Below are 13,547 nucleotides of genomic sequence, written 5' to 3' on the forward strand. Positions count from 1 at the left end.
TGATGGAGGACACGACTGTTCATTCAAGTCCTTTGGCTGGGTTTACACAGAAGTCTAGTGAGATGTTGTTTTAGTGTAAGTTCTTCTCCCTGAATTCAGTTCATACTTTTTCAAATCCAAGTCTAATTTTTCTGGACAAGTAGAACTGAGAATGAGTACCTGAAACATAATAAATTCTTTAAGTGAATGCCAAACCTGAATAAGCAAGGACAACCAGCCAATCTTGAACATCCATGTGTACTAATAATGGCTGTAGCATTGTGTTAAAGCAATGTCAGGAAACCAGTTGCTTCTAAGTGGGTTGAATATAAGCCTAGTAAAAATAATTTAAAATCTTTTTTCTCTAAAAGCATAATGTAACAGTTAAGGACCTCCAGAAAAACAGACCTATATATACATGCACAAGACGATGTATGCATACATACTTATATATTTTAAGGGGTCTTTGACTGTAATTTTAATAGTTTAATTATGGCTTTTGATTAAAGTAAAAATTTTACCCAATTAAACACACGTACAAATACTAACATACAATCTGTTTTCAGAAACTGGATCTTAAAACCAAGGTAGTTCTTTGTTGATACAACATAGAATGTGATGGGGAAAGGGAGGAAGATGTAGCTTAAATGGGCATCTCAAGAAAAAGCTTGTAAGAACTAAAACTAAATTAGAACTAAATTAACTCTTAGATAGAAGCATAGGAGTAAATTTTCAAGGCCAAAAAGAAAAACCATACCCATTAGCAGATGCTCCTCATTCCTCCCTTCTTCCAGCATCTGGCAATCATGAATCTACTTTTGCCTCTATGGTTTTGCTTATCTGTGCATCAGCTCATGAGCATTTGAGTTGTTTCTACTTTTTAGCTACTATGAATACTGCAGCTATGACTGTGTACCAGTGTTTATGTCGACATACATTTTTAGTTTTCTTGGGTACATACCAAGGAATGGAATTTCAGGGTCATATGGTATCAAGTTTTAACATTTTGAGGAACTGCTAAACTATTCTCCTAAGTGGTTGGAACATTTAATGGTTCCACTGGTGATATATGAGAGTTCCAGTTTGCCATATCTCATCAACGCTTGTTATTGTATCTTTTTGAATTTAGAGAAATTTTTAGCCATCCTAGTGAGTGTGAAGTAACATCTCATTGTGAGTTTGATTTACATTTTTCCCAGCAAATAATAATGTTCAGCACCTTTTCATGTGCTTAGTGGACATTGTAGATCTTATGTGGAGAAATGTCTTGAAATACTTCGCCCATTTTTAATTGGGTTGTCTTTTTATTGTAGAATTATAAATGTTCTTTGTGTATTCTTTTTTAAGGTATTTATTTATTTGTTTTGAGAGAGAGAGAGAGAGCAGGAGGAGCAGAGATAGAGAGAGAGAGAGAATCCACTGATAGTGCAGAGCTCTATGTGGGACTTGAATTCATGAACCAAGAGATCATAACCTGAGCTGAAGCCAAGAATCAGATGCTTAACCAACAGAGCCACCCCCAGTGTCTTTATGTATTCTTGACTTGAGTCCCCTATCAGACATATAATTTGCAAATATTCTCTCTCAGTCTATATGTAGTCTTTTCACTTTCTTGATAGTATCCTTTGAGATACAATGTTTTTAATTACAGTGTGAATGGGTCAATGAAAACATATCCAGCATATCATGCACTTGTGAGCAAGAAAGCACCTGATGCAAAGGCTGACCAAGAAAAACTTGCTTTTACCCCTCTTCCTTTAATCAGCCTGATCCTGCATATTACATATGTGTGCTACTAGCTTGAAGCAATTTTTAATCCATTTATCATCTTTTGTCAGCTCTATAAAGTTGGCCTAGTAATTGGCCACACTGTGTTTGACACTTTTTATATAGCCAGCTTCTGGAAATAACATCTTACATATCAAGAAATGAATATATTCTCAGAAATTTCTAAACAACACCTTCATTGACTGAGATCCAAGTATAAGAGCTTAGCTATTTTGGTTCTTTTTTTTTAAATTTTTAAAAAATGTTTTATTTATTTCTGAGAGAGAGTGAGAGAGAGACAGCATGAGCAGGGGAGGGTCAGAGAGAGAGGGAGACACAGAATCTGAAGCAGGCTCCAGGCTCTGAGCTAGTTGTCAGCACAGAGCCCAACGTGGGGCTCGAACCCACAAACTGTGAGATCATGACCTGAGCCGAAGTTGGACGCCTAACCAACTGAGCCACCTAGGTGCCCCTATTTTGGTTCTTCTTAAAAATTCAAAAAACAGGGATGCCTGGGTGGCTTGGTCAGTTAAGTGTCAGACTCTTGTTTTCATGGCCTTGAGATCAAGCCCCATGTTGGGCTCTGCACCGGGGATGGAACCTGCTTAAGATTCTCTCTCCCTCTGCTCCTAGCCCACTTACACACATGTGTTCTCTGTCTCTCAAAAAAAAACCCCACAAAAATCACAAAACATAAGCTACTTACTGTTGGGGGGATGAGGAGGAAAGGTATGGGCTATATCTCTATATGTAATTCTATATCATATAAAAATTAAAGTATTAGCATACTTCTTAGTATAGTGCTTCTAGACAGTGCCTGGCACATAGTAGACTCTCATGAATATGTTTGTTCTAGTGAATATGATTACATATACATTTGTTTGTATATATACTAGTAGTGGGAAACTTGTATACTATCCATGCCCCTTGAAAATATCATTGCGGGTATTTGGGGGATACTATATGATTTTAAAATTGATTGCAAAAATCCAATAAAAATAAAAATGAAAACCTAAATGTCTTTCAAGCAAAGTGTACTTTTATTTTCAAGCAAAGTATAATATATCCTATAATGAAAAACTGAATAAATTAAAATAATTTTAACATCAAATCCATGTTTATTTACTTCAAAACTTAATGATATTTTGTGAAATCAATAAGAAAGGTATGAAAATACTATAATAATCATGGGAAAAATTTAAAGTAATCTTAGACCGGTAAGGCTTTTGTAAATATGGCATAAAATTCAGAAGCGTTAAATTTATTACATAAAAATTCAATGGTCTATATAAAATATATAGTTACTCCATGGAAAAGCCCAACATGAGCACTTCAAAAACATAAGTGACAAACTGGGGGAAATATTTGCAAATATTTTTAGAGACAAGGGATAATTTTCCTGTTATGTAAAGAACTTCGTAACAACAAGATATAAACAACCTACAAGAGGAAGATCAAAAGATATGTTTAAGGATGATAATATGCATATGCATTTTAAATATATGAAAATTTTTGTTACATTAAGGGAAATGCAAGGGCCTCTGGATGTATCAGTTGGTTAAGCATCCAATTTTTGGTTTTGGCTCAGGTCATGATCTCACAGTTTGTGAGATCGAGCCCTGTGTTGGGTTCTGCACTGACAACATGAAGCCTACTTGGAACTCTCTCTCTCCCTCTCTGTCTCTTTCTCTCTCTCTCTTTCTGCCCCTCCCCAGCTCTTGCTTTCTCTCTCTCTCAAAATAAATAAATAAATAAATAAATATTTTAAAAAAAAGAAATGCAAATAAGAACTATACTGAGATGCAATTTTTTTTTAGTATGGCAAAAATGAAAATGTTTAAAAAAACACTCATATATTAGTGACAGGGTGGAGAAGCAGAAATTCTCCAAAGATCATTGAAATTATATAAATTGTTAAACATTTGTGGAAAAAAATAATATTTATCAATATGATAATTATACCTGCCATTTGACCAAGCAATTTTGTTTCTAAAGAATTTATTTTACAGATATATTTTAGCCATATAAGAAATTACATATGTACAATATTTTATATTTTGGCATTGATTGTAATAATAAATGAATAGAAGCAACATACATATTTATTAATAGAGATTACCTAAATAAATTATAGTACATATATCCATACAATGATAATCAATGCAGCCATTAAGATGATTGAGGAAGTTCTTCATAAACTGTTCTGTAAAACTCTCTAAGATATATTGTTGGGTGGGAAAAAATCAAAGGCATAGAACAATACATATAGTATTCTGCCTCTGTATGTAAGTGTGTTAGGGTTAGGAGAAGAATACATATATGTATGCGCAGAATATCACTGGGAGTGGTATAAGATATTCATAATATTTCTAAGGGAAATTATATATGTAGTTGAGAAAAGAGATTGGAATTTTAAACCATATGAATTCATTATATTTAATAATAAGCAAATAAAACTTAGCTACAGAAAAAGTTTACACAAGATTATGTGAACATTATGTGATTCCAACTTTCAGCAAACAAAATGAATAACAAAAATTAGCTAACTCTGTACCCTGAGAGGGCCTAGAAATGATGCCAATGGCAGAGAATATCCTCAATGCCCATATTTTGGGTTCTAAATACAATTCTCCAGTAAAAGAAACCAGTGTTGGCTTGGAAAAATGGCTCATTCTAGTACTGGGCCAGGAAAGATAAAAGACAAATGAAAATCATCTTGTAGTACCAGAAGTCCTCGAAAAGATGAAGGAATATGTTAAAGGAACACAGGATACAACTGGAAGAGCACCCAATGACCAAAACTGGAACAGTTTGAATAATGAAATAAATAATGTAATATTGGATTATAAAACAAGATGTAAAATGAACATCCATAAATCTGTACTGATATAAACAAATGACTGAATAAATAAGTAAATGGGGAAGAGATGGATCGTCCTTACAAAATAATTCCAAAATAATAGCTATAGATAACCCCTTCTCCAGGAGTGAAGCTTAATCCCACTCTGAGCCCAATGGTGGGCTAGAGTGAGTGACTCTTCTAAAAGAATAAAATGGGAAAAAGGGGAAATAACTTTCTAGTGGAAAAACCTGGCAAACACTACCTTAACCAAGTCATCAAGATTGACATCAGTGATGTCATGTAGATATGTACTCCGTCATGTCATATGTTGACAGAATATTTTCTATATTTGGTGTCTTTCCACAAATTTTTAACCCAAATCCAATCATGAGAAAAGTATCAGACAAATACAGTTTAAAGGCCATTCAACTAGATAGTACTAACCCTCAACACTGTGAAAGTCATTAAAACAAGGAAAGACAAATTCACAGACTAGAGGAGTCTGGGAAACATGCAGTGTGGTACCTAGATGAGATCCTGAAACATAAAGTAGACATTAATGGAATATCTGGTAAAATCCAAATACATTCTGGAGTTCAGTTAATAGTCGTGGGCCAATTTCGTCATTTCAACTGGAAAAGAGGGCTCAGAGTTTTTAGTCTCTATATTTCAATAGTATTTTCTTGTCACAGTTGTGCCTGGGTAGAACAAGGAAAAAGACTCTGATATTAGCCTTCTCTTCTTATTGTCTTCTTTTTCTCCACTATTTTTACCAATTCTTTCATAGTGGTCTCCATAACTCGTTTCTCCAGATGAGATGAGATGAGAAAAAAAGGACAACATTGTTCAGAGTGGACAGTTGAGGCTGACTAAGAAATACATGGAGGAAAGAAACACCCTAATCAAACATAGTGAAATTTGGGCAGTTTCTTCACCATTGTTTCCTTCCCTGAACCATCTATTCATGGATAGATAGGCATGCATGTATAGATTAACTAATGAATGAGAAAACTGGAAAATGGCTAAAGTTTACTTTAAAGAAGCAGATCACATCTGTAACTATTTCTGTAGGAACCAAACAGATAAAGGGAATAACAATAAACTTTAAAAAGAAATAAAAACCCCAAACCAGAAAACCAATGAAAAGTTTATATTTTAAAAAGTTTAATTCTCTTAAGAGAGAATTAGTAAATTGCTGAAAATTCTACATTAGGTTCATGTTACATGTAGAAAGCAATCTTCAACACCCAGTTTGCTATTAAAGATAAACCTAATGCAATTTTCATTTGAAGCTTGGTTATACTATGCTATGCTTAAAATATAAGACTTTCCTCAACTGTTAATATTCCATCTATGAAAAAGTAAATTAAAATACCTCAGTCTACCGATACCTTTTATGTAACCTTTTCCTTGCATTATTTTTTATGTCTTTAAAAGCATAATTGCAGCCAGCTTAACATAACCAAACTATACATGAAACTTTTCTAATATGTTTGCTTACCTCAAATAATGTGGTCTTATTAGTGACTATAACTGTAATGCAGCTATAAGCATTTGTATAAATGGCATTTGTACTTCCAGTAAATTGGTCTCATGCACTCACACAATCAATACACTTCCATTTCTTTTTCATAAAATTTTCTTATAAGGTAATTTTTTTTCTCTTTATTCCTCTCAGAATTTCTCCTCTGAAATTCAGTCCTGGTTGGTAACGCTGACAACTAACACAGATTGCTTTCTTTCTCCTCTGAAAACAAACTTTCAAGTGGCCTCAGAAAAGAGAAGTGAGTTAATGGATATAAAACAACAACAACAACAACAACAACAAAAAACAATCTCCAACAGCTGGCTACTGCTGCCTGATTGTAGTGTTGCTTCCTGAACATAAACCATTTCATAGACTGTCACCATCAGATAAGGTTACTTTGTGACCCTGAATAGAACAAGACAAAAATAAGGATAATATGCAACTGCATTCTCTCAAAGCTGATGTGAGTGAATAATGCTCCTTTACCAATGACAGCCTTGCTTTATCCCTCCCCTCTTCTGAATTAAAATTATTAATGTTCTCAGGAGCCAAATAGCCTGCATTTTCTTTTTTTCTAAAGTTGAAGTATAGTTGACTCACAATGTTATTAGTTTTAGGTGTACAACGTAGTGATTCAACAGTTCCATATATTAAGCTATGTTCACCATGATAACAACAGTTAATCATCTGTCACCATACAACTTTATTACAATTTATGGATTTATATTCCCCACGCTGTACTTTCCATCCCCATGAAAAGTTATTTGTTTTATAACTGGAAGTTTGTTCCACTTAATCCTCTACATCTGTTTTGCATTAACCCTCCCAGCTTTGGCAACCACCACTTTGTTCTCTGTATTTGTGATTCTGTTTCTATTTGTTTTTTGTTGTTTATTTGTTTATTCATTTGTTTTGTTTTTTAGATTCCACATACAAGTGAAATCATATGCTATTTGTCTTTCTTTGACTGACTTATTTCACTTAGTGTAATACTCTCTAGGTCCATCCATGTTGTCGCAAATGTCAAGATCTCATTCCTTTAATGGCCTAGTAGTTTTCCACTGTTCACCTTTAATCCATTCACCTATCGGTGGACACTTAGGTTGTTTCAGTACCTTGGCTATTGTAGATAATGCTGCAATAAATATAGGGGTGCATGTATCTTTTCAAATTAGTGTTTTTATTTCCTTACTTACTTACTCATTATTGAGTAAGTACTCAGTAGTGAAATTACTGGATTATGTAAATGTATATTTATATCAATTAACATTTCGACCAACAGTGCAAGATGGTTCCTTTTCTCCATATCATCACCAACATTTTTTATTTCTTGTCTATTTCATATTAACTATTCTTACAGGTGTAAGGTGATATCCCATTGTGGTTTGATTTTCATTTCCCTAATTATTAGTGGTATTGAGCATCTTTTCACGTGTCTGTTGGCCATTTGTATATCTTTTCTGGAAAAATGTCTATTCAGATCCACTGCCCTTTTTTTTTTTTTTTAGAGAGAGACAGAAACAGAGAGAGAGTGGGGGACGGACAGTGGGAGAGGGAGAGAGAGGATCTTAAGCCCAGCATGAAACCTGACATGGGCTTGATTTTAAGATTGTGAGATCATGACCTGAGTCAGATGTTTAACTGACTGAGCCACCCAGGCACCCCCCTCTGCCTATTTTTAAATCAAATTATTTGGGGTTTTTTGGTGTTGAGTTGTATAAGTTCTTTATGTATTTTGGATATTAACCCCTTATTGGACATATCATTTGCAAGTATCGTCTCCCATTAAGTAGGTTGCTTTATTGTTTTGTTGGCAGTTTCCCTCATTGTGCAAAAGCTTTTTATTTTGGTGTGGTCTTAATAGTTCATGTTTGCTTTTGCTTTCCTTGTCTGAGGAGACATATTGAGAAAAATGTTGATAAGCTTATGTCCAAGAGATAATTGCCAATGTTTTCTTTAAGGGGTTGTATGGTTTCAGGTCTCATATTTAGGTGTTTAACCCATTTTTAGTTTATTTTTGTGTATGGCTAGGAAATAGCCTCCATTTTCTAACAATCCAATCAAAAACGGATGCCCACATCACTTAGTTAAACCCAAATTCTATACAAGACAATTCTAATTCTATATCACTGAGATTATTTTCCTCATGGGATAAAGTTTTCCTTGATGCAGCAAGTTAATAAACCAACATTTGTTTCACTACAGGTGTGTTCTTGGGTGGTCTTTGGGCTTTAATAAAACAAAGAAAAACTGTGGAAAAATTATCAGTAGATAAAAGGTCTTATCGTCGGGTCACCTGGTGACTCAGTTAACTGAGCATCCAACTCTGGATTTCAGCTCAGGTCGTGATCTGAAAGTTGTGAGATTTAGTCCCATATCAGGAGCCTGCTTGAGATTCTCTCTCTCCTTCTCTCTTTGCCCCTCCCTCATGCATGCCCTCTCTCTCTCTCTCTCTCTCTCTCTCTCTCTCAACAGAAACACATGTGTGTTGTTGTCATCCACATTGTTTGAGAGGGGTGGAGTGGGTTGGAAGGTGAGCCATGGTGGGAGGAACAGGAGAAGAGTTACGTACCCTGGACGAAGATCGGTTATACGAGAGATTGAAAGACTTTAGATTTGCTCTATTTTTCTTTCCCGTATTGTCTTGCTTGATTTTCATGTTGCCCTTATTCCCAATATTGTCCTTTCATTCTGCCTACACTATAAATCAAAAAAAGAAGCCCAGCAGCCCTGTTACTATTATCTGAGTCCTTTGATAACACCCCTTTCTTTGCCATCTCATTCTGACCCGATTGAGAAATAGATGCAGATTAAGACATATGGATATCAAAAGAGGACTTTTGTTACTGATAAGTGCTAGGTAAGAGGTTGTGAGTAAAGTTCATGACCAAACTGGTTTGCTTACGTTCTCTGCTGACCCTCCCAGCCTATATCTTGAGGCACTTGAACTGAGGAAAACTTTGGTTTTCAGAGCAGACCTAACTACTGAGGATTTCTTCCTTGTACTAGTGTAAAATGGAAAAACAAAGAAGAGAGGCCAAATTCCCAGTGCTTACAAATTATCTCCACTTAGTTAGGAAATATGGACCATTAGTGTCACCTGATAATCTGATAGTTTATTCCAGAAGAGCTTCTGCAGTGGAACTTCCAATGCATGCAAGACATGTGTAGTAGATGATAACACATCCCCCTAATACTCTCCAGTGATTTTTCTTCATAGAATCAATTGAGTTTATTTCTGACACCTGTGATCATACAAGAATGTTGCGATCTTCCTTGGAAGGGAAAAGGACAGCCTCATTTCCATCTTCATGTAGCCACCCCTTCCATATCAACCATTGTTCTTCTGTGGGCATCTTTTGTACCTCTGATGGTCAGAATAGATTTTGCTCCCCAGAAGTCATTGAGATGGGTGAGAACTGAATACTTAATTAATTCATTCCAATGTTACACTGTATTTGAAGCTAAGTATTCACTCTCTTCTCCCTACACTGCCTTATACGGGCTTTCAGGGGCCCCGCAGTGATATAAAATGACAATGTTAACATTCTCTAATAACAAAATACAACAACATCAAAATGTGCTAAGGTTGAACATATGCCCCTCTTATTATTAAATTTCTGGGAAATTTTAAGTTCAAATATAATGTCTCTGTAGTTAAGTGCACAGACTCCAAAACAGATTACCTGACTTTAAATCTCAGTTCTTACACTTACTTAGTTTGTGATCCTGGGACAGTTCACTAACTTCCCTTTGCCTCAGTTTTTTTCATCTGAAAAATGGGAATATGATAAAACTTACAGAGTTATGAAAATTAATTAAATTAATTAATATTTATAAAGCTTTTCAGAAATATCCCTGGAAGATAAGAAGTATTTTATAAAAATTATTATTTATTACTTTACTTGTAATTTAAGGTCCAAAAATTACATTGAAGTCAAACATACCCCTACAGCCCACAATTTCTTACTCTGCCCAATATCAGCTAACATGTTCTCCATCTTTAGATGTTTGAGGAGATCGATTCAGTGGCGATCCATCCTAGATACTTTTATTAGAAAAGCTACTGCTTCTGGCTTATTGGGCTTTACTACCCTGAAGTTAACTCATTCCAATCCATTCTCTGATGTATGTCACCTTTGTTATCAGCTTTATTGAGCTATTTTACAAACAATAAAACTCAACAATTTTCACTGTATAATTTGATGAGTTCTGAGAACTGTTTACAGTCTTGTAACCACCACCACAACTATGAAATAGACATTTCCATCACTCCAAAAAGTGCCTTTGTACCCTTTTTTGTCAGTATCTTATGCACAACCCCTAGCTCTTGGAAACTGCCAATCTTCTTCCTATCACTACAGTGTTGCCTATTCTAGAATTTTACATAAATGGAATCACACATTATATAGTTTTTCTCTCTGGCTTCTTTCACTTAGCAAAGTGCTTTTGAGATTCATCCATTTTTTTGCATGTCTCAGTAGTTCATTTATTTTTATTAAGTAGTATTTCATACCAAAAAAAGTAGTATTTTATCCTATGGATAGATGAATCTTTTAAATTTCATTTAAAAAAAGGAAAATGATAGATTTCTTTTAGGCATTGGTATAAAATAACAAAGATACTCCAAAATCCTGTTTGGCTGTTTGGAGAGGTGAGATCAATATGTGTCATACCTATAACCCTTTTGTAAAGATAAATATCTTGTTCATAATATATGCATGTTTTCTTGTATTAAAATACACCCTGATCTTGTACTGTGTGTCCATCTTCTTCTACTTATTCAAACTCCTTCTGCATTGCTCTTCACTGAAGCCACTCCAAGTACCTCCAACTATCCTGGTTTCTACAAATGCAGTTCTCTGTCAAGAATTCCTTTCCCTCCATTATCAATCTATCAAATTCCTTCCTGTTTATACTTTATAGCTCAGCTGAGATAGCATCTTTCCTGTCATGTCTTTCCTGATCTCTCCAACTAGAATTAATTACTTCTTTCTTGGTGTCCCCAAAGCACCATGTATGTAACTCTACTATATCACTCATTTAATGGTGATTTATTAACAAATTCAGGTATGCTTCCATTATGGAAAAAAGATGGCATTCAACTTTGTTTCCCCAATGGTAAGTTTAATGCTCAATACCAAAGTAGATATCCAACAAATGTTTGTTTGATGAAGGGAAGAAAATGAATAAATGAATACATTAAAGTGCCCTCCTGTTGATACACATCCGTCCTAGGTAAATGCAAGTACATCAGCACAACTCACTGCTCTAAATTGCCTGGAAATCTACTTCTCTGTACCCCATCGGGTTTTGAAACAGGCAACAGGGAAATCTGTTCATGCTCGGATAAATCTTGCTGAATTTTAAGGGAACAACTGCTATCCACCGAAAAGTGGACTTAATTATTCACGGTGCATAGGGGTTCCTGTGACATGACTAGCAACAAGCTCCCGGCCCTTCAGACAGGAAGGATGCATTCGTAATTAAACCGTGACCCATGCTGTCTCCTGCTGCCAGATTTCCTTGAGTAGTCACTGGAGATGAAATTCTAATTATGACATTTGAAGAAACAAAATTCTCCAGGGAAAGCAGCCTCCAAAGACAGACTGTATGTCGACAGCTGTTGTGGAAATTACTTATTTTAACCTTTGCCATAAAAATTGTAAAACTGATCCAGCTCCTTCTCTGTGGCAGACATTTTGGGAGATGGATTTGTAGGTGTGTTTTGGGGATTAGCCTAAAGCTAAGACAGCATCATTTTGCAACAGAAGTTCCATTAAAGTTTCTTAAACTTCATTGAACTTCTGTTCAGGAAGTCCTTTTAAATTCTGATGAGCTGACATTTGAATGTTTCTGTAGCAGATGGCTATCAGCTAAAAGAAGTGCACATTATTTTATTCTCACTAGCTGAAACCAAAATTGAAGGATATGATAGATTTTTTCTAATTAAAACTCTGAGAAGCTTGGGTCATAGATTTTATACATTTAAAAAATGAAAATTCAAACTGCCTTGGACTAAAACTCAAGTTTCCAAGTGAAAGGTTTTTTGTTTCAAAACATACAAATGGAAGCACAGTTCTTCAAGATACCTATAATGTAGTCATTTAGAACAATGTATTTAAACAGCATTGCACTAATCAAATACTACTTATTAAAGTCTACATAACTGAGAATTGATTTATCTATCAGTTATTCTTCTAGAAATCTCTATTCAAGGATCTCCTTTTTTTTAGTAGATAGCTAGTCTGTACTGAATAGGAGATTCAGAAGAATTGTTCAGGGTTTCTGACCTATAGGGATTTCACAACCCTAGTGGAAAGATAAAGTTAAAACAGAGAGAGAATCACATATAGTTAGAAAAGAAAAACTAAAATGAAAAAATACCTTGTCAAATCTCAGTATTTATAGATGATGACTCAGAATGGATATTTTACCATTGTGTGCTTTACCCACATCTAATTAGTAGCAAAGCTTAAGATGTGCTTCTATCAGTTTTTCTCATAGTATTACAATGATTTAAAAAAATCACTAGAACATATACTATGTTCTAGTGATTTTGCTTTTCTGATTGAACACTGATACAGAATCCAAGTTTTTATAACATCAAAGACCACACTCCTTCTAAAAATTCTTTTCACTGTTTTATTGGTGTTATACCATATTAATAAAAGGCCTGACTTGGATATACTAAAAACCTTAAAATTCTCCCTTCAAAATGACCTTCTCACCTAAATAGAGAGCCAAGATGCCTCTTACGCCTCTGACTCACTCAACTGTGTCATCATCAACCACTAGTAAATAACTCCAGACAAGTAAAGTGCTAGCTGTTTCAGAGCTTGATGAATAGCTTTATGGGCCCCTTCTCACAGCTGTCATTGTTCTGACAGCTTGATTGAATACAACTTTTGTACCATACCAAGGGGAGTTGCCCACAAAGGGCACCACATGTTTCTAAGTGCTTCTGGTCACATGCTTCCAGGACAACACTGCAGTACAAAACCAGCAACCTGTTACTCTAAGGGGAAAGTAAACTCTGATCTGCTAGAACCTAACTCACATCTTCTGTAAAAGATTCATAGGTCAAAATTCATCTCTTCATATGGCATGTACATATATGCCTATGGAATTAGTTAATGTTCCTCTTCTAAAATCTAATCACACCAAATGGTTGTTGAGCAATGTTTAAACTCATTTCAGTTGAGCAATAAAAATATAAGAGGGAGAATAAGCATTACATGACAGCTTCCTTTCAGTGCAAAAGGTGTCGATTTTGTCTTGTTTCTCTTTGCATTGTGTTAGTTCTCCATAGCTCAGTCTGCTGATGCCCCCACTTGCCTATAAACTCTTCCCTGTTGCAGTTTCTGTGCTAATCCTCACATGTGCAAGAAGTAGATCAGCATCCTCAATTTCTCATTCTTACCTTCTTGG

General features: G+C 35.1%; 1 long non-coding RNA gene across 1 annotated transcript in view; it reads left to right on the forward strand.

Annotated features, from left to right (window-relative positions):
• The window catches only part of LOC144221754 (uncharacterized), a 77,837-nt gene extending 71,174 nt beyond the window's left edge, over positions 1-6,663 (forward strand). Inside the window, exon 3 of the long non-coding RNA XR_013332171.1 lies at positions 6,267-6,663. This is a non-coding gene — a long non-coding RNA (uncharacterized LOC144221754). The remainder of the gene's footprint in view (positions 1-6,266) is intronic.
• The last annotated feature ends 6,884 nt before the right edge of the window (positions 6,664-13,547 follow it).

Source organism: Crocuta crocuta, unplaced genomic scaffold (genome assembly GCF_008692635.1).
Source record: "Crocuta crocuta isolate KB4526 unplaced genomic scaffold, BGI_CrCroc_1.0 scaffold211, whole genome shotgun sequence".
Taxonomy (NCBI): Eukaryota; Metazoa; Chordata; class Mammalia; order Carnivora; family Hyaenidae; genus Crocuta; species Crocuta crocuta.